Source organism: Podarcis liolepis, assembly GCF_965112155.1.
Source record: "Podarcis liolepis genome assembly, chromosome: 8".
NCBI classification, from domain to species: Eukaryota; Metazoa; Chordata; class Lepidosauria; order Squamata; family Lacertidae; genus Podarcis; species Podarcis liolepis.
In genome coordinates, this window is record NC_139560.1 from 11,943,261 (window position 1) to 11,958,990 (window position 15,730).

General features: G+C 45.9%; 1 protein-coding gene across 2 annotated transcripts in view; it reads left to right on the forward strand.

The window, feature by feature from the left end:
* The first annotated feature begins 3,090 nt into the window (after positions 1 to 3,090).
* ASAP1 (ArfGAP with SH3 domain, ankyrin repeat and PH domain 1) overlaps positions 3,091 to 15,730 on the forward strand; it is a 143,107-nt gene continuing 130,467 nt past the window's right edge. Inside the window, exon 1 of one of the 2 annotated variants that reach the window (XM_083516604.1) lies at positions 3,091 to 3,511. The gene's annotated coding sequence lies outside the window, so the exon portion shown is untranslated. The remainder of the gene's footprint in view (positions 3,512 to 15,730) is intronic. The other variant, XM_083516601.1, reaches the window with a different exon arrangement.

The window sequence follows — 15,730 nt, forward strand, 5'->3', positions numbered from 1 at the left end:
AATTTGTTAAGAGGAGTTAGTCAAACAGTTGAGATAACCAGTCAGAAGGTATTAGGAAGGTATAGGCCAGTAAAGAAACTAAAGTTAAGATACTGACAGGAATATTATCTGAGAAACCACAAACTTGTTAATGTTTGTAAAATAAACTTGTTTTGTTTTTTTGTTTTTTGGTTTACTTTTAACAACTGTCTGGACTCAGTGTTTTACCAGAGAGTAAAGGGTTGGTGGCAGCGGGGAAGTGAGCACAGTGGTGGCACAGGGATCAATAGACCGTTAAATGTCCGGGGACCCTGTGTGATCGCCACAGTATGAAACGTCTAGCTATGGGGGGAAACCACCTTGGAAACTCATTCATTTGAAGTTTTTAAGCAGAGCCCTGCTTAAAATCCTATCACCAATTTTCTGCATGGGTGAGGGGTTGGGCTAGGTGACCCTGAAATACTTTCAAAATTTATGGTCCTATAATAGACCTATCCATATTTCAAGTAACCTATGCTAGTGGGCAGTTAAAAAAAAAAGTCTGAAACATGAACATTAAATAAATATCAGTATGTCTCATTAACTTGTTGGCACAGGATAAGAAGAAAGAATGTACACATCAGACCAATTTAAAAACCATTAAGATTCTTAATCTTAAGATTCTCCTTCTGTGCTGAAAGCAAAACAACATTGCGAGTGAAATCCTTGTGTATTTGTGGCTGCTAAACTTTTTGCACACACAGCCCCACACCCCCACATGAATAAAGCAGGCATCTAAATGCTTGAGGATTAGATACATTTCATTCCGAGTCACTATGTCGAAATTCCTGCTGTTTCCTTTGGCTCTCGCCTTTTCCGCTTCTGTTCCCGAACTATTATGCGGCGCTGTTCTGCGCAGTTGGACAGCTGCTACAGTCTGGTGACATCGGTGAGGGCATGTGCGTCTTTGCAAAGCAGGGGAGCCTCGGAGCATGTCCTGTACGAGCCACAGAACAAACGGCCAGTTTGTCCTCCCTTCCAAATGGCACGCAGAGCTATTTTTTTTAAGCTTGAGACAAAATACCCAAAATATAATGGCACCTTCCCACTACCCTCACACCGGGTCTTAGTGCTCTGGATTTTAGTAGTGCAATAAACATAAGGGCAGCCAATGGCCCATCTGAGTCCAGCATTCTGTTCTCACAGTGGCCAGCCTGTGGGAATTCCTCAAGCAGGATTCGAACACAACACCCCTCTCCCTTCCTGCGGTTTCCAGCAGCTGGTATTCAGAACCATTGCTGACTCCAGCTGTGGCAGCAGAGCAGAGCCATCGTGGATAATAGTCATCAATAGACCTGTCCTTTGTGCATTTCGTAGAATCACGGAATTGCAGAGTTGGAAGGGACCCCGAGGGTCATCTAGTCCAACCCCCTGCAATGCAGGAATCTCAGCTAAAGCATCCTTTACAGATGGCCATCCAACCTCGGCTTTAAAAACTCTCCAGCGAAGGAGAGACCACAACGTCCGAAGCATTGACAGTTCCACTATCGAACAGATCTTACTGCCGAGAAAGTTCTTCCTGATTTTGAGTCAGAATCTCCTTTATTAAACTGTTTTGGAAATGGTAGTAAGGGGAATCAGGTCCCCTAAGAACACTCAGCACCGAACAAACTGCAGTTGGCGCTGTGGTCTAAACCACTGAGCATAGGGCTTGCCGATCAGAAGGTCAGTGGTTCGAATCCCCGCAACGGGGTGAGCTCCCGGTGTTTGGTCCCTGCTCCTGCCCACCTAACAGTTCAAAAGCACGTCAAAGTGCAAGTAGATAAATAGGTACCGCTCCGGTGGGATGGGAAACAGCATTTCCATGCACTGCTCTGGTTTGCCAGAAGCGGCTTAGCCATGCTGGCCACATGACCAGCATGAGCAGCTTTATACCTGCCTCCCTTGGCCTATAGAGCGAGATGAGCACCGCAACCCCAGAGTCGTCCGCGACTGGACCTAACAGTCAGGGGTCCCTTTACCTTTACCTTTATGCCTGTTTGAAGTGCTTTTTGGTTCAGGATATGGCCTTAGTAGGGAACAGTTAGTCAAATGTGTCAACTTCAAGGGGTCTACTCTGAGTATAACTACCACCCCGTGAGTTGCACCCAGCTAAGTTCTATACAGTGGCATCTTGGTTCTCGAACTTAATCCGTTCTGGGAGTCCATTAGAAAATCAAGGCCGGCTTCCGATTGGCTGCAGGAGCTTCCTGCACTCAATCAGAAGCTGCGTTGGACATTGGTCTTCCGAAAAATGTTCGCAAAACGCAACACTTACTTCTGGGTTTGCAGCGTTCAGGAGCCGATTTGTCCGAGAACTAAGCCGTTCGGGAACCAAAGTTCCACTGTACAGAGAAGACCCATTGAAATGCATGGACCCAAGTTAGTCATGTCCATTCATTTTTGTGGGTTGCACTCTGAGTAGAACTAACATTGGCCACAACCCAAGATCTTCTTTTAAGTGATCTTTCTGTTTTCTTTATGGAATTATTGCAACCGGATCTCCCTTACCAAACACAGAGGGCCAGGAGGATAATAAAATAAATCAACAGGTGACAGGCAGAAATTAACCTTTGAGAAAGTGACATGTAGGAGCACGTGAAGAAGAGGAGGAATGGTGGTGGAGGGGAGCTACTCTGTACAATGGAAACAAAGCAAAAAGGAGCCATGGGGGAGGGGGGGATGGACACACTTAGCTAATAAGTATCCTAGCATTCCTTTCCTGCTACAAATCAAAGCTGCATTGCAGGACTGCTTGGCTGGTGGAAAATATTAACCGGCAGAAAATCGCCACGCTTTTAACTAAAATGTTGCCAGGCACAGATTAAGGAACAATGGGGAGGAAGGAGGCTTTCTAACCCCGCCAGATGCTAGTAAATTCTGAAAGAAACGAAGAAAGGGGAGGGGGGGAAAACCTAACCACCAATGTCATACCTCAGAGACACACGCAAGCACATGGTGGAACGTTAAGAGAGATCCGGTTACAACAAAGTATGTCCAGTTGAGTTTTGCATTCCGCCCAGAGCAGGGAAGGGTTAACAGGAGAGGTTGCATGTTCACTTAGCAGTGGAGATTATGGAATGTTTATCCAGCATTCAGATTTCCTGTTTAAGTGTTTGGATTTCCTGAAATCTCTTCTATCAGCCCAAGGGGTGTCCAGTGAGTGGCCTCGCCACCCCCACCCCCAGCCCCTTTTGGTAGACTTTCCTTCCTGCTGCCATTACCAGTTGTATTTGTGTCTCCTTACCGGCCAGGACTTTTATGGATGCAAGTCAAAAACTTTTAGGCTCCCAGAAAACATCTGTGGATCCCTGGACTTTGGATTTTCTTTCAGTTTGAACCAAGAAATCAAATATTAACCCCCAATTCCTGGGAGTTATCACTGGAGCAGCGTGGACCATTTTTTCCCTGTTCAGCTGCCCGTGGGAAAATAATTTTTAACCTTTAATATGGAATGATGGCCTACATTTTGGCGGGCACTTCTGGAATGGGAGATCACTGTGGACAAATCTTGGTGAGTTATCAACACCGTCTTTAGGGATGCTTAGTCGAGAGACAGGAGCCGAGCTTGTGTCTCTGCTCCTTATGTATGGTTGTCTTAAATTTCAAATCACAGCGAAAGTGCTTGTTTTTGCTATATTGTTTGTCTCATATTTTAATTGTCTGCAAATGCTTGCTTCTCCTTGCTCAAAATAAATGGTGCTAAGCAATTAACTTCTGCAATGTCAGGAAGGATCACTCTACGCTCGGCCCAGAAATCCTTACTCACATTAACTTTTAAGAACTGCTCTTGTGAGCAAATTTTTTTACAGAGCTGGGCTTGCAAAGAAGCCACATGCTCAATCCCATTGTCTTGATACTGGCAGAAAGTTAAGTTTTCACATTAAGCCTTACCCACCATCAAAAAAACAAAACAAAAAAAAACCTAAAACAAAAACACACACAACCTTCTTCAAATAACTATATCATTATGGATGGATGTGATTTGCATTCCTCACAGGCCTGTCGCAAATCAACTCCAGTTCAGTTTTAAAATTTCTCCTTAACGTGCTTGCCCCATTTATTTCTGCTGTCTTTTCAAATATTTCAGCGCTAAAAGGGGAGACTTGGATCAAATGCAAGAAGGGGCCGTGAAGGGGCCAGGGTTAGCCACAGACATCCCTGCTGAAAAATTAGACAGTAATAAAAGTGTGAATATAAAAATTAGCTCTTTGGCTAACGGCTCAAAATTGTATCTGAATGTTCGGGTGGGAGTGCTCTTTGCATGTAGTGTGTGTGCGTTTTACTAGGATCATTATGAAAAAGATTGGATGGTCTCCATCTGTGCTGAAAGGGGGTTCTTAGGTCTAATCCTGTGTATATATCGTCTATTGTTACCTGCAACAAGATCAGACCCTAATTATGCAATATTTCACACCATAGAGTTATTTTTAAAATGATATTTTCAACAGTAATCCTGGGAATACTCCTTTTTTTAATTTCTATTTTTATGGAATTTCCATTGTCTGTGGATCAAAAGGGGCCATCTGGTAAAGGGTGGGCTATAAATTTCACAAATAAATAAATGCAAAGCATGTGGTGCCAAGAATGTGCATTTGGTATAAAGATAACTTTCTTCCACGGACTACCAAGTAATGCTCTCCAAATTCAGGCCACAATCCTAGGCAGCCTTAAGAGGGCAGATTTCACACGTGTCCCTTATAGAGTAACCATATGCATTTTCTACTCAGAAGCAGAAGGTCCAGTGAAGTTCATGGGGATTATTGCAGTCATAATGAGCTTCTGGGGTCTCGGCCCACTGTTTGTTGGCATGCTTCTGTCAAAGACAGAAATACAGCGTTAGATGAACCAGCATCAGATTTGGAAAGGGAAGCAGAGCCAAGATTGCATTTGAAAGTTGTGCTATTTGTGTGCCCTGTAAACAGATGTGTTCTTCCAGAAATACATTTCACACACATACCCACCAGTGTGAAGCCTTGAGAATGATTTTGGGGGGATTTCCTCCCTGGACAGAAGTGTGGTGAAGAAGTCCTGATCAGGGACAGTGGTTCTTATTTCCATCTCCTTCCACCATCTCAGTTTAGAGAAAAAGTGATCAGCAGAGGCGGTAGCGAGACCAGAACGGGTCTAAGGTTTTGTGTGTGTGTTTTTACAGTGGTACCTCGGGTTAAGTACTTAATTCGTTCCAGAGGTCCATTCTTAACCTGAAACTGTTCTTAACCTGAAGCACCACTTTATCTAATGGGGCCTCCTGCTGCCGCCACGCCGCCAGGGCACGATTTGTGTTCTCATCCTGAAGCAAAGTTCTTAACCTGAAGCACTATTTCTGGGTTAGCAGAGTCTGTAACCTGAAGCGCATGTAACCTGAAGCGTATGTAACCCAAGGTACCACTGTAATGCCTTTTTACAACTTTTATACACACACATCATACCATATCCTTCATTTATCCCTTTTCCTAGGACTTCCACCTTTCCATGGCGTTCTAAGCAAACCTTGGTCAGCTGCATATCCTGATATTCCACCCGTTTTTTCTCTCAAATCTTCTTTTATTTGATATTATCTGCTGCTCATAGGTTAACTCCTACATGTAGGTTAAACTGAATAGTGTACCCTCTAAGATATTCTCCAAAGCACATTATTCTCTTATCTAGGACTCATCCTTACATTTTCCTTTCATGGTCATAGATACTAGTTCTGTGTATTCTTTTGTAGGTACCACTTTTTCTTTCAATTTTTTTCGCATATACCATTCTAGCTGCAGCTGTCGCATATAGAAAGAGTTTGAGTGCCTTCTTTGAAATATTATCACTCATTATCCCTAGTTGGAAGGCTTTAGGTCTTTTGGGAAATGCAACAAATCAGGCCATTGGTCCATCTAACTCAGTATTGTCGACACTGATTGGCAACAACAGGTCTCTGGGCTTTCAGACTGGCACTACCCAGAGATGTTGGGGATTGAACCTTCAGCAGATGCTACTAGTCATGATGGCTGTGCGCTCTCTCCGTGTGAAGGTTGAACAGAGCTTCAAAATCCCATCCTTGGCAGCAAAATTTAAAGCTTAGGAATGAGGCTGCAAAGTCTTGTTTTGAGCAAGAGCCAGTGTGGTGTAGTGGTTAAGAGCAGTAGTCTCGTAATCTAGTGAACCGGGTTCGTGTCTCCGCTCCTCCACATGCAGCTGCTGGGTGACCTTGGGCCAGTCACACTTCTCTGAAGTCTCTCAGCCCCACTCACCTCACAGAGTGTTTGTTGTAGGGGAGGAAGGGAAAGGAGAATTTTAGCCGCTTTGAGACTCCTTAAAGGGAGTGAAAGGCAAGATATCAAATCCAAACTCTTCTTATGAAGTTAGCTAGCTTTCCCTTTCTTACCCTGATTAACAAAGATTCAGGCAGCAACTTGGGAAGTAAGTTTAAAGATATAATTTACTTACAACCTTGCATTGGTTCGCAGCAACAGTAGCAGTTAAAAACTATGCAGGCAAAAAAAAATATTTATATTTTTAGTTATGGTATAGCCAGAAAAAGGCAGCAACTTGGGAAGTAAGTTTAAAAAATATAATTTACTTACTTACAATATTAGGGACGCGGGTGGCGCTGTGGGTTAAACCATAGAACCTAGGACTTGCTGATCAGAGGGTTGGCGGTTCGAATCCCCGCGATGGGGTGAGCTCCCGTTGCTCGGTCCCTGCTCCTGCCAACCTAGCAGTTCAAAAGCACGTCAAAGTGCAAGTAGATAAATAGGTACTGCTCCGGCGGGAAGGTAAACGGCGTTTCCGTGCGCTGCTCTGGTTTGCCAGAAGCAGCTTTGTCATGCTGGCCACACGACCCAGAAGCTGTACGCTGGCTCCCTCGGCCAATGAAGCGAGATGAGTGCCGCAACCCCAGAGTCAGTCACGACTGGACCTAATGGTCAGGGGTCCCTAATTAAATATATAATTAAAGATATAAGGGTAAGAATAGACATGTCTACACAGATGTACATTATCAGTTTATTATTAATATGTTGATAATTCAAGGCAATAGGTTTATTGGAGTGAAAGGATGTTGAAAAGGACGGGAAGTCAAACTATGTAACAAACTTATGATTTGAAGACTTACATTTCTTGGAATTTTATCTTGATAATTTGGATATATAGATACAGTGGATGTTCGGGTTGCGAACGTGATCCGTGCGGGATGCATGTTTGCAACCCACAGCGTTCACAACCCGCAGCAGCGCGTCTGCAAAATGCGATTTAGCGCTTCTGCACATGCGCGACCGCCGAAACCCGGAAGTAACCCATTCCAGTACTTCCAGGTTTCGATGGGTGCGTAACCCGAAAAAGCGCAACCTGAAGTGGCTGTAACTCGAGGTATGACTGTAATGATTTGTCTTGGATGTATGGATGCAATTATGACAAATAAAGCATAAAGGGCCAACTTGGCTTAGTGCAGCAGTGTAACCTGGCAGGCCTAACCAGGCAATGGAAGCTGCATGCCATATATTTGATTGAACCAGCCTGTTCCTTGGCAGAAGGTTTCTAGGGCGTGTGTTTTCCTCTGGGAGGGAGTTTACTAAGTGCTTCCATCTCCATGTGTTAGCCCTGATCCCGTATCTCCCACACTCATTTTTCAGGAGGGACAAGTGGGTGATTCTCCGATGTCCTCAAAAAATAGCTTTAACAAAGCAGGTCATCTGAATGCGGTTGCTTGCTATGGGTTTGGCATATGGTGTTTGGGGGCAGCACAAATGGGAAAGGGGAAAAAAAAGAGCGTGGCTTGCAGTATAAACTGTTTTCCTTTCCCCGAAACTTGTGACTGTGCCATTTTTATAGCAGGAAGGGAGGAGAGAGAGCAGCCAGCGCTGTAGATATGGAAAACGGAGGCTCGTTTTTGAAATGGGGCTACTGGAGTGTAAGCTGACACATGGAACTTTGTTTCTGTGTTCAGCCCTGGTAAAACTGCAGAATGTCCGTTCCTTGTGCCTCAGCAAGAGCCAATTTACACAATATGCTCCATAGCTTCCAACATTTCTCCAGTGAAAAAAGGAATGTCCTATTTAATAATAATAGCAACAACAACAACAACAACAGGTAAAGATAAAGGGACCCCTGACCATTAGGTCCAATTGTGGCCGACTCTGGGGTTGCAGCGCTCATCTCGCTTTATTGGCCGAGGGAGCTAGCGTACAGCTTCAGGGTCATGTGGCCAGCATGACTAAGCCGCTTCTGGCGAACCAGAGCAGCGCACGGAAACGCCGTTTACCTTCCCGCCAGAGTGGTACCTATTTATCTACTTGCACTTTGATGTGCTTTCCAACTGCTCGGTTGGCAGGAGCAGGGACCGAGCAATGGGAGCTCACCCCATCGCGGGGATTTGAACCGCCGACCTTCTGATCAGCAAGTCCTAGGCTCTGTGGTTTAACCCACAGCGCCACCCGCGTCCCTAATAATAATAATAATAATAATAATAATAATAGCAGTGTTTTATTCTGCGGGTACTCAAGGATACGCAATGTTGACACCTCTCTTTTGTTGCTGTTAAAAAGTGTGGCACTTAATGTAACAACTCCATTTTTTCTAGAAAAACACACACTGAATAATAGCAACTTTATTATTTGTAGCCTACTCATCGGACTGGGTTCCCCAGCCACTCTGAGCAGCTTCCAACATACACGTATAAAAACATAATAAAACATTAAACTAAAAAAAACCTTCCCTATACAAGGTTGCCTTCAGATACCTTCTAAGGAAGTCCTAGGCTCTGTGGTTAAACCACAGTGCCACCCGCATCCCCGTAATATTCCTTGGACAACCATTATTTGCTAGCAAAAGATGGCCTTCTCGAGGGATCAGAGGGTCATTCTGGAGGGATGCTGAATATCTGGGGTTCTTCAGAGTCTCTTTGATCTGGGAGTCTGGCAAGAGTAGGCTTTGTACAGGGACAATGCCGAGTGCTTCTGGTTTCGATTAGGCTGAATGCACTGTGGGAATAAGCTTTCTGGTGGTATTTTGGTATTTCCTCTGCAAGTCACACCGTACGCGAGGAAATGTGGCAGAACAGAGTTTGCTCTTTTTCTCTCTCCTTGTCACATTTGCGTTCTTTACTGTATGAGTGCAATGAATCCTTGCAGGTAATTCAGCGTTGGCGGTGAGATCAAGTCAGGGCTGGGCAGATATTTGAGATTTCAAGCTTGTGGAATCTCTTCTTGAGAGGCCTGCTTCAAATTTTTCAGACAGCCATCTTGCAAAGGAATGTGGATGTGGGCGGGGAGAAAATCATTAGTCTCCCGCATCAAATTTTAGGGCCATGGGAATATGCATGCCTTTGACAAGTCTCTCTGTCTCTCTCATATGAACTCAAAATGAAAACCCCAAAGTTTAAAAAGCAAACACCAAATTTGGACTAACAAACAACATTTCAGGGGATGGGTGTTGCTCGTTTTCCCTCTTCATCGTCCCCGTCCCCGCTGCCGTTTCTCTTGATTTTGCTCAGCTCTGGAGATCTAATGCGTAGTTTTGGAGATTGGCAAGCAGTGGCGTAGCGTGGGGGGTGCAGGGGGGGCCGGCCGCACCGGGCGCAACATCTGGGGGTTAGGGTTAGGGGGCACAAATCCACGGGTTAGGGGGCGCAAATCCACGGGTTAGGGGGCGCAAATTACTTGCCTTGCCCCAGGTGCTGACAACCCACGCTACGCCACTGTTGGCAAGGCCTTCTTTTTCTCTTTTCCGGCGTTAATTCCAGAAACAAGAGACAGGAAGCATGCATGACTCGCCCCACATAGGAAAATGCAGTGCTGATGCTGTAGCCATGAATAGTTTCCCTATGGCGAGGCCACCAGGGAAGGCTCCCCTCCAAATGTGCATATTCATTATCATTTGTGGTCATCTCACTTTCAACACTATTTTTACCTGCAAATGTTTTGAGGATGCCGTATTTCTTCATTTTCCATTGATGCATATCCTGTAACTTCCTGATGAAATCTGCTCAGTTCTCATACCATAAGTGTTCAGGGGGTTGTTTTGGTTCTGGTTTTGTTTTTTGTCCTGCTGTTGTCACTCTATAGCTGCTTTAGAAAGAAGTGATGTGGTAGCATTGCAGGAGCATTACAGAAAATCTCCTAGGGAGCAACTGGAGTGGAAACGCTGTAAGCTAAGCAGAGCCCTCCTTCCAAAAAAATCAGGCCTTTTTATTTTTCGCCCCCCACCTTTCACTGGACAGCTAGTTTGTTTAAAACATTTTGAAAGCACTTGATATTTTTTTAAAACCTCTAAGCAGCATACGACGTGAAAGCCCATGCTGAGGAGCGCAACCAAGATGATCAAGGGTCTGGAAGCCAAGCCTGATGAGGAATGGTTGAAGGAGCTGGGTATGTTTGGCCTGGGAAAGAGGAAACTGAGTGGAGATATGATAGCCATCTCCAAATATCTCAAGGGCTGCTACATGGAAGATGGAGCTAACTTGTTTTCTCCTGCTCTGGAGGGTAGGACTCGAACCCATGACTTCAAGTTGCAAGAAAGGAGATTCTGACTAAACATCAGGAAGAACTTTCTGACAGCAAGAGCTGTTCAACAGTGGAACGGACTCCCACTGGAGGTTGTGGACTCTCCTTCCTTGGAGGTTTTAAAGCAGAGATTGAATCTGTCATGGGTGCTTTAGGGGGTTGGACTAGATGACCCTCAGCGCCCCTTCCAACTCTACAATTCTATGATTCTAAGGCAGCTTTCCAGGTTTCCAGGTTTTTAAACAGAGGTTGGCTGACCATCTTTCAGGGATGCTTTAGCTGAGATTCCTGCATTGCAGAGAGTTGGACTCTTGGGTTCCCTTCCATGTCCATAACTCTATGATTCTATGATCCGTGGCTCTTACCTGGATGCAGAGAGGGGTGTGTAGAAATCTCTGGCTTTTCTGTTGTCTACTGTAAAAGGTCAGGCAGATAGCTGTGGTTCCACCTACTTATGTCTCTGGCCTCAGTGGCGTTTGTCCCAACCACTGTAGATTTCTTATAAGGCACTGTGGCCTCCAGGAGAGCTCTTCTTACGTAAGTGACTATTTACAAGTCTTCTGTAAAGGAATGCCCTTGTTTTTCTAGGAACAGGATGCAACATAAGCTGGCTCCTCCGCCGTATTATTGGAGTGCTACCACTGGCAACTGGAAGGGGGGGGAAACACATTTCTATTGCTCTTTGCTAAAGGAGATTTATTGTAACTGCGGCACATGCGCACACCACCAGTAGGAATTGAATTGGGAGCTAACCGCCAGTCTTTTCCAAGATGTGGGAAAGTCACTCCCAAGAAGTTGACTTTTAAGTGTTTGCAGACTGAGCAGCTCCCTGGACAGGAAAAGCTTTTCTTTGTGTTGGCAAAATGCAGATGCAGGAAACCGAGCGCATTCCACAGCAACCTCCTGGCAAAAAGATGCTCCTCTTTTATCATTTGGACCAAATCTGCAGTCTGCACACCCGAAAAGAGCTTGGCTGTTGTTCTCGATTGCTGTGAAATCTTTGTTCGGTCCTTGGTTTGAAGAGTGAATTGAGGAATGCTAAAGAGGCTGCTAAAGAGGCAATGACAAACCTAAACAACATCTTAAAAAGCAGAGACATCACCTTGCCAACAAAGGTCCGTATAGTTAAAGCTATGGTTTTCCAAGTAGTGATGTATGGAAGTGAGAGCTGGACCATCAAGAAGGCTGATCGCCGAAGAATTGATGCTTTTGAATTATGGTGCTGGAGGAGACTCTTGAGAGTCCCATGGACTGCAAAAAGATCACACCTATCCATTCTTAAGGAAATCAGCCCTGAGTGCTCCCTGGAAGGACAGATCGTGAAGCTGAGGCGCCAATACTTTGGCCACCTCATGAGAAGAGAAGACTCCCTGGAAAAGACCCTGATGTTGGGAAAGATGGCGGGCACAAGGAGAAGGGGACAACAGAGGACGAGATGGTTGGACAGTGTTCTCGAAGCTACCAGCATGAGTTTGACCAAACTGTGGGAGGCAGTGGAAGACAGGAGTGCCTGGCGTGCTCTGGTCCATGGGGTCACGAAGAGTCGGACACGACTAAACAACAACAACAAAAAGAGGCTGGTCAAGGGACAGGGTGAATAAACAAACAGGAACAGAGGGCTTGAAAAGTCAATGAACGTGAGTAAAGGTCCCTGGAGGCTGCTGTTGTTGTCACGTGCCTGTCTCAAGAAACAATGGAGTGCGCCTCCGGGGGTGAAGTCAAAACTGCTGCATTAGCAGCACTGAAGTGACCTCTCCAGGGCACAAGGCTGGTGTGATGGCCTGAGACTCAGGCTCGGACTCACAACCAGAGGAGTCTCAGTCTGCACCAGATCCTTTGCCTCAGACACCATCTGAACCAAGCCTGGGGCCTGATCCTGAAGAGTCCCAGTCTGCACAGGTTCCCCTGCAACAAACACCAGCTGGGCCGAGTCAGGGGCCTGAGCCTGCCCTGGCTTCCAGATGCGGGGATTACCTTGCTGCCTTCAGCTGGGCCATCACTTACAGCTGCTCCACTACCAGTTGGGTCAGGGGAGGCTGAGGCAGCCCCTGGGTCTAGTAACCCACCGACATCTCCTGAGCTGCAGAGACTGAGAGTCTGAGAGAAGGAGAGACCTGAGTACTCGCAGGAGGAATGCTCACCATCGGGCGAGACAGGGAGGTGAGTTGCTGGGGGATCAGGACCAGCGGCTACCTCGACAAAGATAAAAGGCTGTCGGACCCCGCCCCAGGTTGCGGGAGCAACATTGCTGTATGCTAGAACCTGCCTGAGATCCTGTACCTGTTCTTGCCTGGTTTCCTGCCTCATGTCCTGCCTTGGCCCTGTCGGACTGACTCTGGATTTTGGTCTGGTCCTGGACCGTGTTTCACAGGTTACCCCCAGGCCCAGCACACCTGGGCAGTGTGGATGGAGGTCCTGGGCTACTCAGTCGACAAGACTCTTGGCCTTACTGGTGTGGTCCAAAGGAGAGCAGAGCAAGACGTTTGGCACCAGCTTGGCTGCAGGAGTTGACAGAAGGGGGCACACAAGGCACCGTCCAACTGTCTGAGATACTCTGCTCTGGATTTGTGAAGGGTTTCCTCCTTGGCCTTTTCTTCTCCCAATGATATCCCACAAGGCAGTGGAGGTTTAGGGTCAGAGTTTTCCTTCTCCTAGAATGGACTACTTTCCCTGGTTGACAAGCCACATCTGCCCCTCACGGTACGTAGAGAAACTGACTTCTTGACCGTTGGAAACACTATAATAATAATATTATAATAATAATTTATTATTTATACCCCGCCCATCTGGCTGGGCTTCCCCAGCCACTCTGGGTGGCTTCCAAAAGAATATTAAAATACTATAATACATCAAACATTAAAAGCTTCCCGAAACAGGGCTTTCGAAACTGTTGGTCTTGTCCGCTCAATCTACCAGAGCCTGTCTTCACATGCAAGAAAAGTTCCCTGGAGTTACGAAAATAATAAGAATAAGAATAAGAATAAGAATAAGAATAAGAATAAGAATAAGAATAAGAATAAAATTTATTATTTATACCCCACCCGTCTGGCTGGGTCTCCCCAGCCACTCTGGGCGGCTTCCAACAAAGTATTAAAATCCAGTGGTCTGTTAAACATTAAAAGCTTCCCTAAACAGGGCTGCCTTCAGATGTCTTCTAAAAGTCTGGTAATTGTTGTTCTCTTTGACATCTTGTGGGAGGGCGTTCCACAGGGTGGGTGCCACTACCGAGAAGGCCCTCTACCTGGTTCCCTGTAACTTGGCTTCTCGCACTGAGGGAACCACCAGAAGGCCCTCGGCACTGGACCTCAGTGTCCAGGAGAACGGTGGGGGTGGAGATGCTCTTTCAGGTATACTGGACTGAGGCCATTTAGGGCTTTAAAGGTCAGCACCAACACTTTGAATTGTGCTCGGAAATGTACTGGGAGCCAATGTAGGTCTTTCAAGACCGGTGTTATATGGTCTCGGCGGCCACTCCCCGTCACCAGTCTAGCTGCCACATTCTGGATTAGTTGTAGTTTCCGGGTCACCTTCAAAGGTAGCCCCACATAGAGCGCATTGCAGTAGTCCAAGCAAGAGATAACTAGATCATGCACCACTCTGGCAAGACAGTCTGCGGGCAGGTAGGGTCTCAGCCTACGTACCAGATGGAGCTGGTAAACATAGGAAGCTCCTTATATCACAACAGGCTCTGTGTCCATCTAGGCCAGCATTGTCTACTCTGACCGGCAGCTGCCCTCCATGGTCTCAGGCAGAAACAGAGACTGTGAGAGTGGGGCGACCTTACACTCCTTCCCACCCTAATACTTCTAACTGGAGATGCCAGGGATTGAATTTGCAAACTTCTGAATCTTTCGAGATCTATTATTTAAACACAGTCACATTTTTGTGTGTATGCATTGCATGTATGGATGTTGCTTGGTTTTGTTTTCTCCCTCAGTTACTCTGGAATAACTTATTTGACACATAAACTCCCTTGGGGCAGATGTCATAACATTCCAGCCCTTCTGCCAATCCAGCAACATGCATCTGCCCCGTGAAGAAAATTCTCCGTTCTCCTGTTTCTTGACTTCTTTACAATTTGGAACAAAAACAAAAAACAAAAAAGCAAAAACAAAACACCACCCCGCAATATTTTAGTCCAGCCTGATTATTCACTATGCAACTTTCCTACTTACATAACATTTGGAAAGGCGCTTCATAGTGGTCCCTACGGAAAAAATGAGATCGACAAAATGAGCCTGAAAATTAAATGAAAATGACACCGTAGACATCCTGCCATTTTAAGTACAGTTGCACCTTTGATCCCGAACGCCTTGTGAGTCGAATGTTTTGGCTCCCGAACGCCGTAAACCTGGAAGTGAGTGTTCCAGTTTGCAAACATTCTTTGGAACCTGAAATATACTCGGAGTTGAGAGTGGATTTCATGCTCTTTATTCAGCTCATAGTGTTGAGGAGGAATGAAAGTTCCCCCAGAATGTCTGCTTTATATACATTATTTACACAATGGACCCCACGTGATTGGCTAATTCCGGGATTCTCCTGTAGGTCAATCAGGTTGCGGATTCACTTCCACCTGGAGCTGGATTGGGTGGCTCCTGTGGACCAATCAGACTGCTGCATTCTGGATCCTATTGTTCTAGGAACCATCAGACTGCTGCATTCTGAATCCTATTATTCTAGGACCAATCAGACTGCTGCATTCTGAATCCTATTATTCTAGGGCCAATCGGACTGCTGCGTTTTGGATCCTATTCAACTCAGTACATAACAGAACCCGAACGTCCGACGGGGCTTCCACACTTTCTGATTGGCTGCAGGAGCTTCCTGCAGCCAATCAGAAGCTGTGCCTTGGTTTTCAAATGTTTTGGAAGTCGAACGGATTTCCGGAACAGATTCCGTTTGACTTCTGAGGTACCACTGTACATAGGAAGTTCAGGCAGTCAAAATACAGGCAGACTGTTCAGGGGACCTGGGCAGAGGTATCACGGCCACATTTTTATTTGGTTTTTGAACTGCTTGCAAGTAGAAAACCGGTGCTTCAGCAAAAAAAACAAAACACCACCCCGCAAAATTTTCGTCCAGCCCGATTATTCACTATGCAACTTTCCTGCTTACATAACAACACCAGGCCAAATGAGAGAGGGAATTGCCATCTGAGGAACTCCAGGGAAGCATGCCGGGCTGCGCAGTTTATGAGATGCATATCTCCGTTACGTTTCCTCTCAATAATTGAATGGGTCAGCAGGTGCTCT